This window comes from Hyaena hyaena, unplaced genomic scaffold (assembly GCF_003009895.1).
Source record: "Hyaena hyaena isolate Hyena2069 unplaced genomic scaffold, ASM300989v1 scaffold_954, whole genome shotgun sequence".
Taxonomy (NCBI): Eukaryota; Metazoa; Chordata; class Mammalia; order Carnivora; family Hyaenidae; genus Hyaena; species Hyaena hyaena.
Window position 1 is genome coordinate 306,820 of NW_024081592.1, and position 19,984 is coordinate 326,803.

The following is a 19,984-nucleotide window of genomic DNA, read 5'->3' on the forward strand; positions in this document are numbered from 1 at the left end:
ATTCTTTCCTGTTTGCTCCCTGACCCCAACATTTCACATCACCTACCACCAAGTCTCCTTCTAGAGAACAGAAGAAAATACGTTGAAAGTGTCCCTGATTCCCAGTATCCTTAGCAAAAGCTCCTTATGCTTTTACCAAGTTCTTGGAGATTTCCATTATTAAAACGTGGTCAGATTTCATTGTTGTTGTTCATGGTGCAGTAATATTGTAGCAAGTTTACAAATACATAGACAGTCTAAAAATATCTTTGCACATGGTTTGAAGAGAGATCTTCCAGGCTATCCTCTGAGATATCATTCAGAGTAAGAATGCTGTGAGGCTGTACTCTCATTATTGTGGCTTTATTCTTTCTTCCCATTCACTTGAAGGTGAGAACATACTGATGACAAAGATGCCTTTAGGCTTTTGTTCATCTACAAAGAGGCCTCCATGAAGTTTAACAGTTCTCGGTGAATCACTGTAAGTCATTGTGTTGCTGAACTTCCTGTAGCACAATAAAGAATTTTCAACATCTTTTCAATATTGTAACCATCTCTCTAAACATATGCAAACTGCCTCTTAAAGAATACGGAAAAAGGGGCGCCTGGGTGGCTTAGTCGGTTAAGCGTCAGACTTTCGCTTAGGTCATGATCTCGCGGTTCGTGGGTTCGAGCCCCGCGTCGGGCTCTGTGCTGACTGCCAGCTCAGAGCCTGGAGCCTGTTTCAGTCTGTGACTCCCTCTCTCTCTGACCCTCCCCTGCTCACGCTGTCTCTGTCTCCTAGAAATAAATAAAAAAAACATTAAAAAAAAAAAAAAGAATACGGAAAAAAATAGTTCTAATACATACCAACATTTTTAAGAAGAAGAACATAGTAAATGGAAGGGGGAGAAAAAAATTGCTAAAGTCTCCCTTCATTCCCTCTAAAGTTTTTTTTTTAAATGTTTTATTTATTTCTAGGAGAGAGAGAGAGAGACAGCGTGAGCAGGGGAGGGTCAGAAAGAGAGAGGGAGTCACAGACTGAAACAGGCTCCAGGCTCCGAGCTGACAGTCAGCACAGAGCCCGGGCTCGAACCCACGAACCGCGAGATCATGACCTAAGCGAAAGTCGGACGCTTAACTGACTAAGCCACCCAGGCGCCCCCATTCCCTCTAAAGTTTTAATCAGACACAATTTTGTTGAGCCTGGAATGGGACAAAAATAATGAGCTTCTATTTTGGGAGGTTATGATAATCAGAAATTCTGACAACACTGATTTACTGCCAGGCACAAAAAAGCCGCAGCCTCAGCTGGCCGGGTCCAAGTGCATCCACCTCCAATCTCTGTGAAAAGGGGATTAGTGCTTGACTAATACACCAAATCCTTGCATTCGAGAGCTCATGACTGTCTAATCTGTAAGGACTCAGACACAGATTTCTGGTTTTCTCCCCATCTTCTCTGGTGTTTCAAAAAAAAATCTATTCATTGATGCGGGGGGATGGGGGGAGAAGCTAAGAGGACATAGAGTCTACATCCTTCTTTCAACCAGTGGGGATACTGAGGCAAAGAACAGTTTTCTCAAGTTCAACGAACAGGATGGACCCAACAAATGGCAAGGAGCTGTTTCTACTATTTGCTTTTCAAACAATGGAATAAATTAGCAAATTTTTAAAAAGCAAATCCTGGAGTGCCTGGGTGGCTCATTCAGTTAAGCGTCCAACTTGGCTCAGGTCATGATCTTGCAGTTTGTGAGTTCAAGCCCCACATCGGTCTCTGTGCTGACAGCTCAGACCCTGGAGCCTCCTTCAACGTCTGTGCCTCCCTCTTTCTCTGTCCCTCGTCTGTTCACACTCTGTTCTCTCAAAAATAAGTAAACATTTAAAAAAATTTTTTTTAAAAAGCAAATCCTACCATTCTACTCAGGAGACAGGTTTCATCCATGCTTGCATAAAGACTTTTGCCATCAGCATAGGAAAGATGGTTATTATAAAATCAATAGGACTTGATTATGAGATTGGATTTGGAGGCAGAGGACGATAGAAGGTGCAGGCCTCTAGAAATCTATTTGGGCGATCTGACATGGGTAAACACCTTATGAGTTCCGTCGTCCCGAGAAAGAGGGCAGGACCTCATTTTCACAGCCTCCTTTTTAGCTAGATGCAGCCATGTGACTTACGCTCCACCAATCAGATGCACTGGGACAAGATGTCTATTCAAAAGGAAGCATTAGGGGTGCTCGGATAGCTCCGTTGGCTAAGTGTCTGACTCTTGATCTCAGCTCAGGTCTTGATCTCAAGGTTATGGGTTCAAACCCCACACTGGGCTCCATGTTGGGCATGGAGCGTAGCAAAACAAACAAACAAAGTGAGTAATAGAAGGAGGCTACCAGCACTAGGAATTTATTTTTCCAAAGAGATTTGAGAATAAAGTAGCAGAAGTTTAAGAATACAGAGGTTAGCAGGGAGCCTGGGTGGCTCAATCCTTTATGTATCTGACTTCAGCTTAGGTCATGATCTCACAGTTTGTGGGTTCAAGCCCCGCATCAGGCTCTGCGCTGACAGCTCAGAGCCTGGAGCCTGCTTTGGATTCTGTGTGCATGTGTGCATGCATGCGTGCATGTGTGCGTGTGTGTGTGTGTGTCAAAAATAAATAACATTTAAAAAAGGTTTTTGTAAAGGGGAAAAAATGGAATGGTAAGTACTTGCTCCTCTCTTTGAAGTGTATATAAACCCTTCTGAAAACTAGATAGGTCTTTTGTCAGCTTTATGACCTAGGACTGTCTTTCTCAAGGACCTGGGAGCCATTTCTTTGTAGTGTAAAAATGAAGGGGGATACCCCAGCTCTGGTTCCCACCCCAGTTCTGTCTGTCTCCCTCTCTCTGTTATTTCTGTTAGAAGCTGGAAACATAACTTGAGTGGGTGCCTTTTTCCAAGAGGCAAAATACTCCCCTGTCATAAAGACATCAGAAGTTTTATTCCTCTGCATAAAACCAATTAGTTACCACAGACAGTCGCTCCAATTACCATGTAAAGTTAGGATGAAATACGTGTGACAAATGGTGCCATCAGGTCCCCTGTCCTGAGGACTAGTCACTGTTTATCTGGAGGACAGGTTGTGTCCGCCTGGCCATGTAAAAGGGTGAGATCCCTCCTTGCGATCACTTACCAGATTGCCTCGATGTGCACCACATTCTGGTTTAGTGTTTATTTGATAACGAAACTGCTTTCGTATTCTACTACCTCTGTAGAGAGGTTTTCTGGGTTCGAAGGTTTTGTTTTTAATTGTATTTCCCAGGAGTGTGCGCTCTGTTTGTCAGCCCAGCTGAGCACCCAGATGACAGCCAGCACCGGCTGCCAACCGTGGACATGAGCCATCCCGGATGTCCAACCCAGTAAGCCCTCAGATGCCTGTAGCCCTGGCCAATATCTGCCCATAATCACATGAGAGACCAGGACAGGCCCCCTGGCTGGGCCAGTCAATCACGGAACCACGAGCAAAAACAATGAAGTGTTGTTTTAAGTTTTAGGGGAGTCCATTCTACAACCAGAGGTCACCAAACAAATGACTCTTGTTCCTACGACTAAGAACTGATACATACAACCTCTTCCTCTGAGTGAGGAGCATCTCGGGAGATAGGGGTCGGCTCCGTCTCCAAACCCCCCCTCTTGACACAAGTGTTAACTCTTCGCACAGAGGGAGTTACTAATACATATTTCTCTTCACTCGCTTTTTGGACGGACTGTGGTTTCAATTCAGTAAAAACAACAAATTGGATGCAATCCACGTCAGTCAAAATGAACTGAATCTTTTCATCTAACCACTTCTGAAAAGCATTTTCTTCTGTTTACACACTCCGCAGGTAATTTCCCTACAGTTTAAAGGCAATACAGGGAAAATTACATGCAGGGAGTACCCAGACTTTTTCACTTATTCAAAGCCATTTCTAAGCTTTGACCTTGGTTCACTGGCCATTTCATGCTTCTGTTCACTTCAGGGAACACCACGTCGGGCTCTGTGCCTATTTCCCCCATGTTCATGGTGTAATTAAAAGCTGTCTATTTGCTGATCATAGGGACCTCTTCCACCGGCATCCACAGAATATTGTCAAGATTGAAAACAAATGATTAGGCACAAGAAATGCTGTCTTCAGAGACCCATTGTTCCATTTCGGTGGTGCGTCTGCCCATGCGTGTAACAATGGTTGGATTATGTTCCTACAGATGCTTGCTGTCTCTTGAGCCTTGACTTTCCCACACCCCTGACATAATACTGACTCGAAACTTCCATGGTAAAAGCAATCCAGACATTGCCCTTCTGCTCTTTGCCTTTTAATTGCATTTCAAATCGAATTTTGGAAACTCAGAACTGGTTTCCTTGGTTAATCGGGACCTTCCTAACGTGATTAGGCTCAGGAAACACGGGTGGGTTCAAAGCATCAATTTTCCATTCTTTTTCCCGGCTGTTTTTAAAAGCCTCGTGGCAAGAATCAATAGACCATCCATTTTCAGAGAAAGGATCATGGAACGATGTGGTGGTGACAGCTGGACTGAAAAGTCTGTTGTAGGCAAACGCCTCACGTCTGGCGTGCTGAACTCTCTGATTCACCTCTGTTTTCTATGGTGTCTTGGGTAACCACCTAAATACAGGAAGTGAAAAGGTTCTCAAGCAATTTGGAAAAGTCTGCAGAAAGGGTGAGTTCCGGAGCACCCAACGCTCTCAGCAAGTTCATCTTTAAAAAGACCAAATGTTAGGGGGTGTCTGTGTGGCTCAATGGGTTAAGTCGGTTTCAGCTCCGGTCACGATCTCGCGGTTCACGGGTTCAAGCCCCAATTCAGGCTCTGTGCTGACAGTGTGGAGCCTGCTTGGGATTCTCTCTCCCTCTCTCTGCCCCTCCCTGACTCAAACACATGCTGGCTTTCTCTCAAAATGAACAAATAAATTGTAAAATAAATAAGTAAGCAAATAAAAATAACAACACAAAATGTTACGGAGCCAGCAGGGTGGCTCAGTTGGTTAAGTGTCCGACCCTTGATTTCGGTTCAGGTCATGATCTCACGGTTCACAGGATCCAGTCCTGCATCAGCCTCCTCGCTGACAGCATGGAACCTGCTTGGGATCCTCTCTCTTCCTCTCTCTCTGTCTCTCCCCCATTTGTGCTCCCTCTGTCTCAAAATAAATAAATAAACTTTAAAAAAAAAAGACAAAATGTTAGTAAGCACTTCCCAGGGTTGCAGGAAAGCCTAAAAACAAGCATGTAGGCAGTATCCTGAGTGCTGTGTCTCGTTCCTCACACAGTAGTAAATCAGCGTCACCTTTGGTGACTGTCACATCCAGGGCAACACCGGGAGCAAGTTAGGGGCACTGTGTTCTAAGAGAGACATTATAAGACGTAGACCAATAAGAAGAGAAAGAAGACAGGAAGAGGAGGAGAGCAAACAGCAGAAGAGGAGGAAAAGGAAAAGACAGAGGAAGGAGAGGAAGGTGGCCAAGCTGATGAAGGGCCTTGACATAATGTCAAAAGAGCATTGAGCAGGAAGTGAGACATCGCACCTAGAGGGTATAAAGCATGGAGGTCATGAGAACCTAAATGCTTCACTGTTAAGGAAACAGACCTTGTGCATTCAGCATTTACGTACTGAATGCTGATATTGTGCCCAGCATGCTCACTATATTTTTAAAATTATTTTTAATGTTTCTTTATTTTTGAGAGAGAGAGAGAAAGAGAGAGAAAGAGATGGAGTGTGAGCAGGGGAGGGACAGAGAGAGAGGGAGACACAGAATCCAAAGCAGGCTCTGAGCTGTCAGCACAGAGCCCGACGTGGGGCTCGAACCCACGAACCCTGAGATCATGACCTGAGCCACAGTTGGATGCTCAACTGACTGAGCCACCCAGGTGCCCCAGCATGCTCACAATATTAAATGTAGATATGGTCACTTCCTGCATAGAATGTACAGTCGAGAAAAGGAGATTTCAACCAAATACTAATGAAAACACACTTTTGATGTTCTGTTGTCTTCTGCACATTTAGAATCCTTGAAGTCCGTGGCGTGACTTTCTCCTGATACTAAAGTAAAAGGTTATTTCTGAGTAAGAGGGGGATAAATTAGACATCACTGGTATTTTCTTCTTTATACACTTAGCATCTGCATTTTTCAGATTCTCTATGATTGTATATCTTTTAAAAACATATCTTTTCCATTAGACAGATTGTATTTTCCTCTCCAGCTGGAGTCATTGGAATCTACAAAGATTTTTGATTCATGCGATCAAAAACTATTTTCTCCTAGTCTACATCATTATAACAGCATTTGGAAATTGTAGTTGGTTTCTGTGAGATGATACCAGTTATTAACAGAATATGTCTTAAAATGACAGGGAAGATGGGCTTTATTTTATTGTTAGCACAATTACAAAACAAGTAAAGAAGGTCAGATTATGTGAAGAAGAATTTTACCGAATATTAGAATAAATGACTGTAGGAGAAACTATTCTTAACAGACTTGCAATTTATTTTTTTTTAATTTTTAATGTTTTATTTATTTCTGAGAGAGAGAGAGAGAAAGAGAGAGAGAGCAAGGGAGGGTCAGAGAGAGAGGGAGACACAGAATCCGAAGCAGGCTTCAGGCTCTGAGCTGTCAGCACAGAGCCCAACGCGGGGCTCTCAAACCCATGAACCGTAAAATCATGACCTAAGCTGAAGTCAGACACTTAACCAACTGAGCCACCCAAGGTTTGCAATTTAAATAGGGCAATATTAAAACTAACTTAATAAATGTGTCAACCCTGGCACCTGTCTGGTTATATAAAATCGTGTTACTTTCCCTCCGTAGTGAATGAACAACCGTATCAACAAAATCAATGACATTTTTCTCTCTCCTTTGCCTACGCAGCTCCTCCTTCATGCTGTGTTTGTTTATCTGAGTCATCGCCTGATCCCTTATGCTCGCACTTCTGCATCCCACCAAGCTTGCTTTTTCTGGTATCATTTAAAAGTGTACAAACTTCACTGGGTTTTGGACAGTTAGTTTGAAACTAAGCTTAAAGCAAAGTGGGGAATTCTATTTGCCATAGTTCGTGAGTCACGGGGTGGGTTTGGCCCACTAATCCCCTCTCAGAGAGAGTAGATTCCTCTTCATTTTACTGCTAAATGTCTATTTCTGTAGGCTTCTTTCCTCTCCACTTCATTTCTTCTTCATTTCTAAACCACTCAGGTAAAAATGCTCTCTTCACTGTTAATAATGATCATTAATCACCAAACTCAAGGACCTATTCCTTTCTCTGGTGCAGACTTCTGTAAATTAGACATTGCCATCTTCCTCAAAAAAGCAAATCTCAAATACTTTTTTTAATGTTTATTTTATTTATTTTTGAGAAAGAGAGAGAGAGCAGGGGAAGGGGCAGAGCGAGGAGGGAGACAGAGAATCCAAAACAGACTCCATGCTGCCAGCACAGAGCCCAACTCAGGGCTCAAACTCACGAATCGTGAGATCGTGACCTGAGCCAAATTCGGATGCTTAACCAAATGAGCCACCCAGGCTCCCCAAATCTCAGATTCTTGAGGTTGATAATTCGAGAGGAAAACTTAACAGGGTTAGGGAAACTGGACCTATAAGCCTCTGCCTTTGTCTTCCTGAACTTGACCTTCCTCTTTGAGAGATGTTTATCTTAGAGAGACCCAGTGCTGTCTGTGTGTCTTCACCTGCAGCCAATCATTTCTTAGCAATCTCTTTCTCTATATGACAAAAATACATTTAATTATAGTCTAATAATCAATAAAATCAAATATAATCTTGATTGATTTAAAAAATTTTTAATTTAAGGAGTGCCTGCCTGGCTCAGTCGGTAGAGCGTGCAACTCTTGATCTCGGGGTCGTGAGTTCAAGCCCCATGCTGGATGTAGAGATTACTTAAAAATAAAATCTTTGGGACACCTGGGGGGCTCAGTTGGTTAAGCATCCGACTTGGGCTCAGGTCATGATCTCACGGCTCATGAGTTCAAACCCCACATTGGCTCTGCACTGCCAGCTCAGAGCTTGGAGCCTGCTTTGGATTCTGTGTCTCCCTCTCTCTCTGCCCCCCTAACCCCCAACTTGCACTCTGACTCTCTCTCTCTCTCTCAAAAAAAAATAAACATTACATTTAAAAATAAAATATTTAAAAAATAAAGCAGTTAATTTAAAAAGGATCTTTAAAATTAAAATATCATTCAAAATTAGTAAAATCATTCATGTATACACTGAAACATGCCTTTCCAAACAATATTATGTATCAGAGTTCATAATTTGTTGTTTTAAAATTTTGACACAAATAAAAGCTCCAAGTTGTCACTTAATATTGAAGACCCTCAAGTTGTGCTTCTTAATTTTCACAGTCGAGGTGCCATCATTCATTTCAATTTTAGTATTTAATTACAGAGGTGTGTTGTAACACAAGATTTGGAGGTGGGAACTGAATGAGCAGCTAGCTCAAGTAATTTGGAATCACTCCGAACCCACTCTTAGAATGAACGTGTAGAGCTATTTCCCTATGGGTGGAGGTCCATTTTTATACTTGGGAGTTCTTAAAAGTATTACAAATGGAATATTATGTTTATTAAAGGATGAGCAATAAAAATGTGACAATTACCTGTAAATTACTAGAACTCACGGTAACCACAGAAATTGATTAGACCTCAGACAAACAATAAACTTTTCCAGAGGGCATTTTATCACTGACATTGTTTATAATAGCTGGCACATGGCGATAATAAAAGCAAACACACTTTTAATACTTTTTTCATTGTGGTCAAGTCCTCTACAAAGAATGACTCCTTTTATAGACTTCATCTGCAGTGGACCACAGGCACCCAGTGCCTTGTCTTTGATAAGTCGATGGAGAGGACTTCTCTAGCCCCTCTATCTGATAAGCAGATCTCCTTCTGCCTACTCCTATTTCCTTTTATCACAGGACACTATTACTTAGCTTTGCGACACTTAACATAATTCATAATTAGATATTTGTCCATGTACTTTCTTACTATCTATCCTACTATTCTGCAATTACTGTGAATTGGTGATGGTTGGGTGTGTCTCTCCCAGCATCTGTTGAATACCTGGCATATAGTAAGTACTCAATACATTTTTTAAATGAAGGAACACCTGCAAGAATGAATAAGTTAAAGCCTTGTTCAGTTAGCAGTGACTGCGGGCTGGGAGGGAGGGCAGATGAAATAACATAAGGTTCTAATCTATCCAAAATGAAGTAGTGATATGGCATGACTTGGTGTGCTCTGACCAATATATTCACCCTAATTAAAATCATGAGAGATTGAAGTATATAAATCAAATGTCCATGCGGTGAGATTTACAACTGTCAGGAAGGGCAGGGGTTTGCACCGGCCTTATCAGTGCATTTTTTCTTGCGGCAAATATAAATGAGAAACCAAACCAAGATTGTTTAGTAAACCTCAGGACTGGGGCCAAGAGAATTAATATATGCTTCAAATGTTTAACTTCTTAAACTACATATATATACACACACTATATATATACTATATATACAATAATATATATAGTGTATATATAGTATATATACAATGATATATATACTATATATACTCATTTTATATAGTGTCTACATATTATATAGTTGGGTTTGTCTATCCCAGCATCTGTTGTACCAGGCATATAGTAAGTACTCGATACATTTTTATTATTATAAACTGTATTGTATTACGTTATACATAATATAATACTCATATTATATAGTGTATATGTAATAGTATAGGATAGTGACTTATTTAGAAGAAGTCCCTAATGCTTGGGGTGAGGGAGGGAATGGACAGGTGGAAGCAATTCCTCATCTCTGCAAAAGGATACACAAAGAGTATCTGAGTCTTTGAGTCTGGTTCCCCTTCCATTTTATATGAATCCACCAAGCATGTCTCTTTGATTCCCCTCTTTCTACATAATATCGCTGATTGTTTCCTCTGTTGGCTAAAATTCCCTTGTAACTGAATCTGATGGAATGACTACCGGCTGTGTGGTCAGGTAGAACTGGCGTAGCATCCTGGTCCTGATGTTTCCGTGCCTCAGTTTCCTCATCTGTAACAAGTAGACAAATGACACCCATCTCACAGGGTGACTATGGGAATTCAGTGACATACGGTGTCAGATTAGTCTGTTTTGAGAACTAGAAGCCCAGCTCACAAAGATCACCTTAGCTGTGCCTCTCACCCACAGGTGTGGTCTGCAGCAGTGAGGGGGTACCGTCCACCTGTGGCAAATTAACTGCATCAACAGTCCCTATAAATGCCCTGCCTGTGCCCACCACCTTTGCCGTGCGACATCGTAGTTTCCCTCACTCTGAGGATGGGCTCATCACATGACTGATTTGGGCCAATGGGTGGGAGTAAACAGGACTCGTGCCAAGGCTTCAGAAAGTGTTTGCACCTTAGCATTTTCTCTCTTAGACCCCTGTCACCATGAGGTGACTAAACCTCAGCTAGCCGGTTTGGAGGATGAGGGACCAGGTAGATCAGATCCAAGTTGTCGCAAGCCAGGCCATCCTAAACCAGCCGGTTCACAAGCAACCCAGCTGACCGCATGAGCATAGGTGCTATCTAGTCAAATTCAGTCAAGCCTGGTCCAGATCAGCGCCACCATCCAGGTGACACAGAAACTCATGAGAACTAGGCACGGTGGTTGTTTTAAGCCCCTGAAGTTTGGGGCGGTGTGTTTGTGGCACTACTGTAGCAAAAATAACTGGTGTGCCACTGCGTACCTCGGTTGATTGAAAAGAGAGGTAAACCTGACTCAGGCCACAAGGTATATTGTCCTGGGAATGTGGGGCTAGAATGGACAGAGAAGACCTCAACGCGGGTTGCTGGTATTTTGAATACAGCAGATAATAAAATTTGAGAGCTATGGAATGCCCGTCTGTAGCCGCGTGAACCCAATAGCAAAATAATCCTTCTGCAGAGGGAGAGGCAAGAGATGGCCATGAGGAAGATACATTACATCCAATGTTCCTGATGCCTTTCCTTTTATTTTTATTTTATTTTGTTTTAACGTTTATTTATTTTTGAAAGCCAGAGAAGTGGGGGAGGGGCAGAGAGAGAGACACACACACACACACACACACACACACACAGAATCTGAAGCAGGCTCCAGGCTCTAAGCTGTCAGCACAGAGCCTGACGTGGGACTTGAACCCACAAACCGTGAGATCATGACCTGAGCCGAAGTCGGATGTTTAACCGATGAGCCGCCCAGGTGCCCTAATGGCTTTCCTTTTAAAGTTTATTTCTTTATTTGAGGAGGGGAGGAGCAGAGAGAGAGAGGGAAAATATCAAGCAGACTACATATTGCCAGCACAGAGCCTGATGCAGGGCTTGAACCCACCAACCCTGAGTTCATGACCTGAGCCAAAGTTGGGCATTTAACTGACTGAGCCACCCAGGTGCCCCCTGATGAATTTCCTTTTAATTCCACGTTATTATGAGCTTGCTTCATCCTGCCTTTGTATTCTTATAACAGATTCCTTCTGTATGTGTGTGTGTGTGTGTGTGTGTGTATTTAAACTAGATTAAAGTGATTTCTGATACTTCCAAATCAGATGTGTTTAGATATAGAATTTTTTTAAGCTAGCAAATTGCCTTGTATTGAGCAGGTACTTAATTAAGCAGTAGTTCTAAGATCAACAATTGCATCAGTTAGATCATAGGTAAACTTGCTTTTCCTATATTCGGCCCAATAAAACTTTTTTTCTTTTTTTAAAGTAGACTCTACACCCAATATGGGGCTTGAACTCATGATCCTGGGATCAAGAGTCACATGCTCTATCCACTGAGCCAGCCAGGCACCCTGGCTCAATAAAACTTTTTTTTTTTTTTTTTACTGTTTATTTATTTTTGAGAGAAAGAGCATGAGCAGGGGAAGGGGCAGAGGGAGGGGGACAAAGGATCTGAGTCAGGCTCCATGCTGACAGCAGAGGGCCCAACATGGGGTCAAACCCACGGACTGTGGGATCATGACCTGAGCTGAAGTCAGACTGAGCCACCCAGGTGCCCCAAACTTTTGTCTTTAATATACTTTATCACTATAATCTCATGCATTGCATTTCTTCCTCTGTAAAATGCCACCAATTGCAAGATAAGCTGTGGATTTAATCATAGTGTTTTGGGGAGAAACAAGAAACTCAATGAATGTAACTATATTTTTAAAAAATCAACCAACAGAGCATATCTACCTATATAATGATAGTATGCTTTCTTATTAATTTCACAATGTTTGACTTTAAGCCTGCTTCACATTCACCACCCAAAGGTTCTTCTGAATCACATTTGTCTCTCAACAGCTGTGTGTATAATCACGAAGACATGCTGCTTTCATGAACTTGATCTTGGGCTCTATTGCAACTTTTGCTTTGATAGTATTATTTGGAGGCTGATCCAAGTACGTAAGAGTATTAGCTACATTTGCCATTTGATTAAGTTCAAAGCATCGTGTGTGTGTGTGTGTGTGTGTGTGTGTGTGATATTTTTTTCGCTTAGTTAAATTTACTGTTACTGAAAGTAAAACAGTTTCTCTCAGAACCAGTCACAGGCATTTACAGATGGAACTCTGGATGATGAATGACACCTTGCTGCATGATTTAGTCACACCAATTCTCCTAGCTTTGCAAATTCTCATTATTGCTGTTGTTATCAATATTCTAGATAGATGTATGATCTACTTGAGGAAACTGGCCATTTCTACGGTTTTTAGTTTTATTACCTGCACACATAGTACCTTCTGTTTTATTTATTTATTTAAAGTTTGTTTCTTTATTTATTTAGAGAATGTGTGGGAGGGGCAGAGAGAAAGGGAAAGAGAAAGAATCCGAACCAGGCTCCACACTGTCAGCAAGAAGCCTTATGAGGGGTTTGAACTCATGAACCATAAGATCATGACCTGAGCTGAAATCAAGAGTCGGACACTTAACCAACTGAGCGACCCTGATAACTTCTGTTTTGATGCTGCATTCTAGCCTGGTCCTTCTAAGCTCATTTAAGCAACAATTAGGAATGCATATTCCCATTAAAATTCCAAAACATGTGGTCCTATTAATGAAAGCAATGCTGAAACAGGCCACAGGGATCGACTTGTTTAAGGCTGAAACTGACACCTCTCCTTCCAAAGCTGGCCAGTTTCAGCTGACATCAGGTGGATCCTGATTCCAGAAATATTCGAAAGCAAAAAGCATACATCTTAGAAATGAGCAAATCTGGTGCTCTGATTTTACAGCTTAACTTGTTGAGCCCTGAGCGTTTCCTGCTCTCGCATTCGACACCCCCATGGTGGGATATATATGTTCTCTCCGATGCTCCCAGCACTGCTGTCTTAGCTTCTGTGCACATTTTGGATGTAGCAGGGTAGTTTGAGTCATGCACTAGCCTAAAACACAGGGAATTCATTTCTCCAGGTGTGATATACTGTGATTAATAAAAAATATGCATTTGGTCATTCACATGACCAACCTACTGTATTTGGTGTTTGTCTATGGCTCCTAGCTCACAGCTACTAAAATCTTTAGAAATTCCTGTGATGAGTGTGATAAAGATGCATTTTGTTATGTTCACAAGGTGACTTTTCTGGGGTTTTTTTAAAGTTTATTTATTTATTGGGGGGTGCACATGGATGCTCACAAGCAAGGGAGGGGCAGAGAGAGAGGGATGCTCAACCTAGTGAGCCACCCATGCGCTCCAATAAGGTGACATTTGGAAAGCCCCAGATATCCCAAGGGTGGGGACTGGTTGCTGAGAGAACCAATCACGTGAATAGAGGGTTGGGACTTTCAGACCTCACCTGCCACCCCACCAGACTGAGTTCGATTGCACGTGGCCCATAAGTTAATCAACCATACCTGTGTAACGAAGCTTCCATGTAAAGCCCAAAGGGCAGGGTTTGAAGAGCTTCTGGGCTGGTGAAGATGTGGAAATTTGAAGGAAGAAGTGTGCCTGGAGAGGGTCTGGAAACTCTGAGCCCTTTCTCCACACTTCGCCTTATGCATCCCTTCCATCTGGCTATTCATGAGTTACATCCTTTAATAGTAAACCAGTGAGCTGTAAGGAAAATGCTTCTCTGAGTTCTGTGAACTGCTCTAGCATGTGAAACCAAAGGAGAGGCTTGTGGAACTTCCTAACTGATTATTTTCGGCTTATCTCTTAACTCAGGCCAAAGACCCTTCCGGCAAAGCTGCCTGTGATGGGAACTGGAAACTATCCGCTCAAACAAAAAGGACTGCCCTGAGCCAGCCAGACGCATGCGACCCCAAGACAAGCGTGGACTTGACCTTCACTGCCTACCCGCACGTACTCACCGACCTGCGCCCCATATAAACCTGAAGGTATTTTTGGCACTTTAGAAACCATCTTTGAAATCGACGTTAGTCTTCTGTCTTCCTGGTGTTGGCCGCACCAACCTAAATTCCTTTCAGGTTCCACCTCCATTCCTCCCGTGGTGAGCAGCTGAACTTGGTCTGTTCCAGAACCCTGTTCTTGCACCCCCACGCCTGGCTACAACTGCAATTACAATTGCCATTGGGTGTCCAGCCTCTAAAGGGAGAATCAATACAAAACCTGTTGACTTTCCTAAGAGTCTTCGAAACCGTTGGAAAGCGTAAGTTCTCCTCTGAAGGGCTTCACCGTTCTTCTCAGCAAAGCAAACTGGAAGAGAGGCAATAATTATCGTTAGCTCTTCTTAATCTATACCTTCTCCTGTCGGGCCCTCTGATTTGTTCTGTAGTTGACTCTGTATGATCTGCAGTCAGGAGTTTGGGCTTGGGGGCCCATGAACCTGAGTTCAAATTCCAGGGCCAGGGTGTTATCCTGAGCGAAATAAGTCAGGCAGAGAAGGACAGCTACCATATGTTTGCACATATAGAAGGATTAGAAGGGACTTAACAGAGGACCATGGTAGAGATGAAGGGGGAAAAATAGTGGAGGGAGAGGGTGGGAGGCAAACCATGAGAAACTCTTGAATGCTGAGAACAAACTGAGGACTGATGGGGGTGGGGGGATGGGAAGGAGGGTGATGAGCATGGAGGAGGGCACTTGTGGGGATGAGCACTGGGTGTTATATGGAAACCAACTTGACAATAAACTATTAAAAAAACCCCAAATTCCAGGGCCATTAGGCCTATTTATCTCTCCCACTCCACATATTAAAACAATGGAGATAATCATCTAGTCCATTTTTGTGAGGATAATGGTCAGAAAGCACACGTAGGGGCTAGGCATGCTATCTTGATAAATCATACCCCGCCCATGATGATTTTTCTACAACAGGGATTGGTTAGCTGCAGTTGTAATGATAACTAATAGTAGTGATTGTGGTGTGATGATTAGTAATAGTGATTATGTAGTGATAACTAGTAATAGTGATTATGGAGTGCATATCTAACCACCCCAAACTTAAAATAAGCAGCCTTAACATAACTGTTTTATTTAGCTCATCCTCCTGTGTATTGACACTTAGGGCTCCTCTCAGAAGGGTGGTCTGATGTTGGTCTGGGCTAGACTCACTCTTGAATCCTGGGCTAAACTCACTTCTTGAATCTTTGCTGAGCCACTGGGTTTGGCTGATTTATGGTGGCCTCATCTGGAATTGTTGGGATGAGTGGGGCATCTCCTCCAAAATGGAGCCCAGTCTTCACAGTTTCTATGTCTCCGCCTGCCCAATGTTTGTCATTGTCTCGTTGGCCAAAGTTGCAAGCCGGCACGGATTCAGTGGAGAAAAGAGCATACTTCTTCTGGGACGCGTCAATTTCAAGAGTGCATCCAGCCAGGGGAAGAAGTGGAGGCTGTGTTTTTTTCCAGTGTACCACAAAAAGCCTCTTCCAATACTTTGATTTACCTGTTTGCTTCTTGTCTCTATGTCCTTTATGTTTATCTCTCCATTCCCTCCCTGTTTTCCCTTTTTTTCTCCCTCAAAGGTTTACCGAGCACCTAATATATTCCATGTAAAGGGGATACAGCAAAAAACAAGATTTGATTCCAGTTGTCACAAAGGTCTTGTAAAGGACCTCACTGCCTATGATGCCACTGAATTTAAAGGATTATTTTTTTGCCCTTTTTAGCAGTTCCACTATGCTCTGTGTTAAATGTGAAAGCTAGCTAGCATTTCAGTAACAATAAGAGACAGTGCTTTCCTCTAATTGTTTAAAATGATAGTGTTTCTGAGAAAGCGTTTCCAGCTGTTTTGGCTGATTTAATCAAGAGCCCTTAATTTTCAATTGTCTTTGCAACACACAGAAAACTATGACAGTCTGGCTCACGGGATGATCGGGAGGCTGTGCCTTGCACAGTGTTCCATTTGGCACAGAAAGGGTTAGTAATGACCTTCTGGATTAGAGGTTTATCCTTTTGATTTCTTTTCATGCATGTTTGCAACTAGTTTGGGTAGCATATGAGTGTGACATTTACTCTAGAATTCAGAGGGCAATGATCTCAAAATGTATGAGCTTAACAAGCAGCAGAAAGGGCCCAGTGAGGTATACGACTCTGAATTAGAGCCTCATCTTGCTAAATTCTTTCCTACAGCAAAAGAACTCAAGGGGTCACCTGGGTGGCTCAGTCGGTTAAGCGTCTGACTTTAGCTCAGGTCATGATCTCACAGTTCGTGGGTTCAAGCCCCATGTCGGGCTCTGTGCTGAGGAATAGCTCAGAGCCCGGAGCCTGTTTCAGATTCTGTGTCTTCCTCTCTCTCTGACCCTCCCCTGCTTATGTTGTCTCTATATCTCAAAAATAAATAAAACATTAAAAAGAAAACAACTCAACCTGGCTGCTTCCAAATACCCGGGGAGCTTTTAATCTAGGTCTGGGCCGAGGCCATGCAACAGAACGACTACTTCAGAATCATAGGAGTAGAGCCCAGGGATGGGTCTTCTTAAAAGCTCCCCTCCTGATTCCCAAAGTTCAGTCAAGTCTGAGAACCAGCACCTTGAGGAGATACACAGAACATCACAACACAAGGGAATGTCTCTTGATTTTTAAAAAAAAAATTTTTTGTGTAATATTTTATTTATTTCTGAGAGAGAAAGACAGCATGAGCAGGGGAGGGTCAGAGAGAGAGGGAGACACAGAATCCGAAACAGGCTCCAGGCTCTGAGCTGGCAGTCAGCACAGATCCCGACACGGGGCTCAAACCCACGAACTGTGAGATCATGACCTGGGCTGAAGTCAGATGCTTAACCAACTGAGCCACCCAGGTGCCCATGTCTCTTGATTTTTAAATTGAGGAACATTAAGTACGGAGAGGTCAGGGATCGTCAAAAGGCCAGGGAAGGGGGAAGGTGGGATTTAAACTCAGGTTTTCTCAATCCAACATCTGGGCTTCTTTATGCCTCAGACGAACTGGAAAGCCCTGAGTCACTGAATTAAGCAAGGGCAGAAATAAAATGGAACACAATGATGCCGAAAGGGCACATCATTGATATAAATACTGAACAATAAAGAAAACTAAGCAATGAGAGCATAACATTGCATCACGGTGACCTTTTGGGAATAAACTTTTGGGAGAAATCTCCTTGCAGTTAATTCCCATAAACTGCCAATCTGCTGGCACTTACCTTTGAGCACTAAAATGCGTGCTAATTAAAAGTGAATTGTCTCTGCGCCTGATTTAGAAATCGGAACAAATAGGAGACTAAACTGGAAGCAGCTATTTGGGGCAATTTGGCTAAAGGCTGATGTTCCAATGGGATGTCAGCGATGATCTTCCCAACATCACTTCCCAACATCCTGTCAGGCAGGCATTCTTTCTGGAAGAGGAATCTAGCGGCCCATCTCTGTGTCAGCAAGATGTGACATGTAAGCACAAGCACTAGGCAGTGTGAGGACTGATAGAGATGGATAAAGCCCAGTTCCTACCAGCCCAAATTTGGCTTCAAAAGGGGAACACTAGCAGAGGAGATGGAAGGGTGTTTGCAAGAGGGGAACAGAAAAAGTGGCCCAGGAGAGGCTACCACACTTAGATCAAGTCTAAAGAAGGTGGTGGCGGAATCAGCCCACTCAGAAAAAAGGGGAGGGGGTACACAGGCAGAAGGTGATCCAGAGAATTTGAGAGGGAAAGGGGGGTCTGTAGAGTAACCGGGTTACCGGAAGCCCATGGGTAAACCAGGAAAACACTTCTGTATGTTGTATAATTATGATGCGATTTTTCCTGACTTTCAGCTGTCCTTCCTCCAAATCCTTTGGCTGCTGATTTTGTTTCTGGCAACAATACAAACCAAAAGACCAAGAGGATTTAAAAAAAAAAAAAAAAAGGGAACCAAACTCATTATGGGCCAGACTATCTCAGGGCCTTCGGGATTTGCATCATTTTTGAAAGCAGAGATGGCTGTCCTTTGGAATCATATCCTCCTTCAGCTTACAGGGCACTGTGCCCTTTGGATCTCTTCTCTCTCTCTCTCTTTGGCTCCACGCCCTCCCTCAGCAGGCTTTCTCTGACTCCTGGCTTTAGCTTCTGTCTGTGGGCCAAGGTTTCCCAAATCTCCAACCTTGAGATCCCTCCACCTGCCTTCAGCTTGGTATGCCCAGTTGCCTTCAGAACCATTCACTCAGATGTCTCCCTTGGATGTCACATCGAGCTTAATGTGTCAAAGAGAAACTCACATCCGCTCTTCACACCCCTCCCTAAAACAACATTCCTTCCTAGCTTGTCTACTGCGCTCCCACTTCCATTCCAGTTTCCTTATTCCAGGCTTGGAGTTACATAACCAACAGATGCATCTCTTCTGGCCCCCAGCCAGCAGCCAACAAATCCCAGGGATTCTTCTGCTGCAGGAAGATTCAACTCATTCCTTTTCCACAGCCACCATCAAGACTGGGCACCCAATGCTCCCTTCAGTGTCAATCTTAAGGACTCTCCCCTCCATGGTTTATGTCTTGGTGTCCACTCCACAGAACCTTGCTTCTGATGATTTAATGTCACTGTTCTCATAGAGAATCTAGAACACTTGCCTAAAGGACAAATTCCGAGCTTGCAATGTTGTTCATTAACTAGTTCTATTTTACCTGCCCCCCCCCCCGCCATGGTCACCGAATAAATATGGACTTTGTTAAATAGTTATTAAATTAAAATGCTCTAAGCCACCTATTGTGTGCCAGGGAGGGGATACATAAATATGGACTATGGTTTTTGCCATTTTCTAAAAAGTCCGGTAGTGGAATATAAGCACTTATGACAGTTTAACTAGGATTCAGTGGGGAAAGCGTAGAGGCAAGTTAAGATAAGGTGAAAGCCCCAGGGCAAAAACTGGGAGCAGGAAAGATGTTACAGATGATAAAAACAGGCACCAGTGTATTGAAGGAGAAGTAAGTGTTGGCCAAGTACTTGGTAGTTTGGCATTTACTTTTAGCAAGAGACAGTCTGGTGTATATCCAGTTTATACACTTTCCTCTCACCTGCTTCTGTGACTGGCTTTTTTTTTTAATGTTTATTTATGGGGTGCCTGGGTGGCTCAGTCGGTTAAGCAACCGACTTCGGCTCAGGTCATGATCTCATGGTTGGTGGGTTCAAGCCCCACGTCCGGCTCTGCTCTGACAGCTAGCTCAGAGCCTGGAGCCTGCTTTAGATTCTATATCTCCCTCTCTCTCTGACCCTCCCCTGCTCTCACTGTCTCTCTCTCTCTCTCTGTCAGAAATATATAAAAAACATTTTTTAAATAATTAAAAATATTTATTTATTTTTGAAAGCGAATGAGAGAGAGAGAACACAAGCAGGGGAGAGGCAGAGAGAGAGAGGGAGACAGAAGATTCAAAGCAGCCTCTGCACTGTCACCACAGATCCCGAAGCAAGACTTGAACTCAAAAACCCTGAGATCATGACTTGATCCAAAGCCTGATGCTTAACCAACTGAGCCACCCAGGCGCCCCTCCACTGTATCATTTCTTAACCTTAGAATGCTGGCACTACCTTCAAAGAAAAAGTTTATCAAATTTAAATATTTATTTGAAACATGTGACTCAGTGGATTCAGTTCAGGACCTGTGAATCTGCTTTT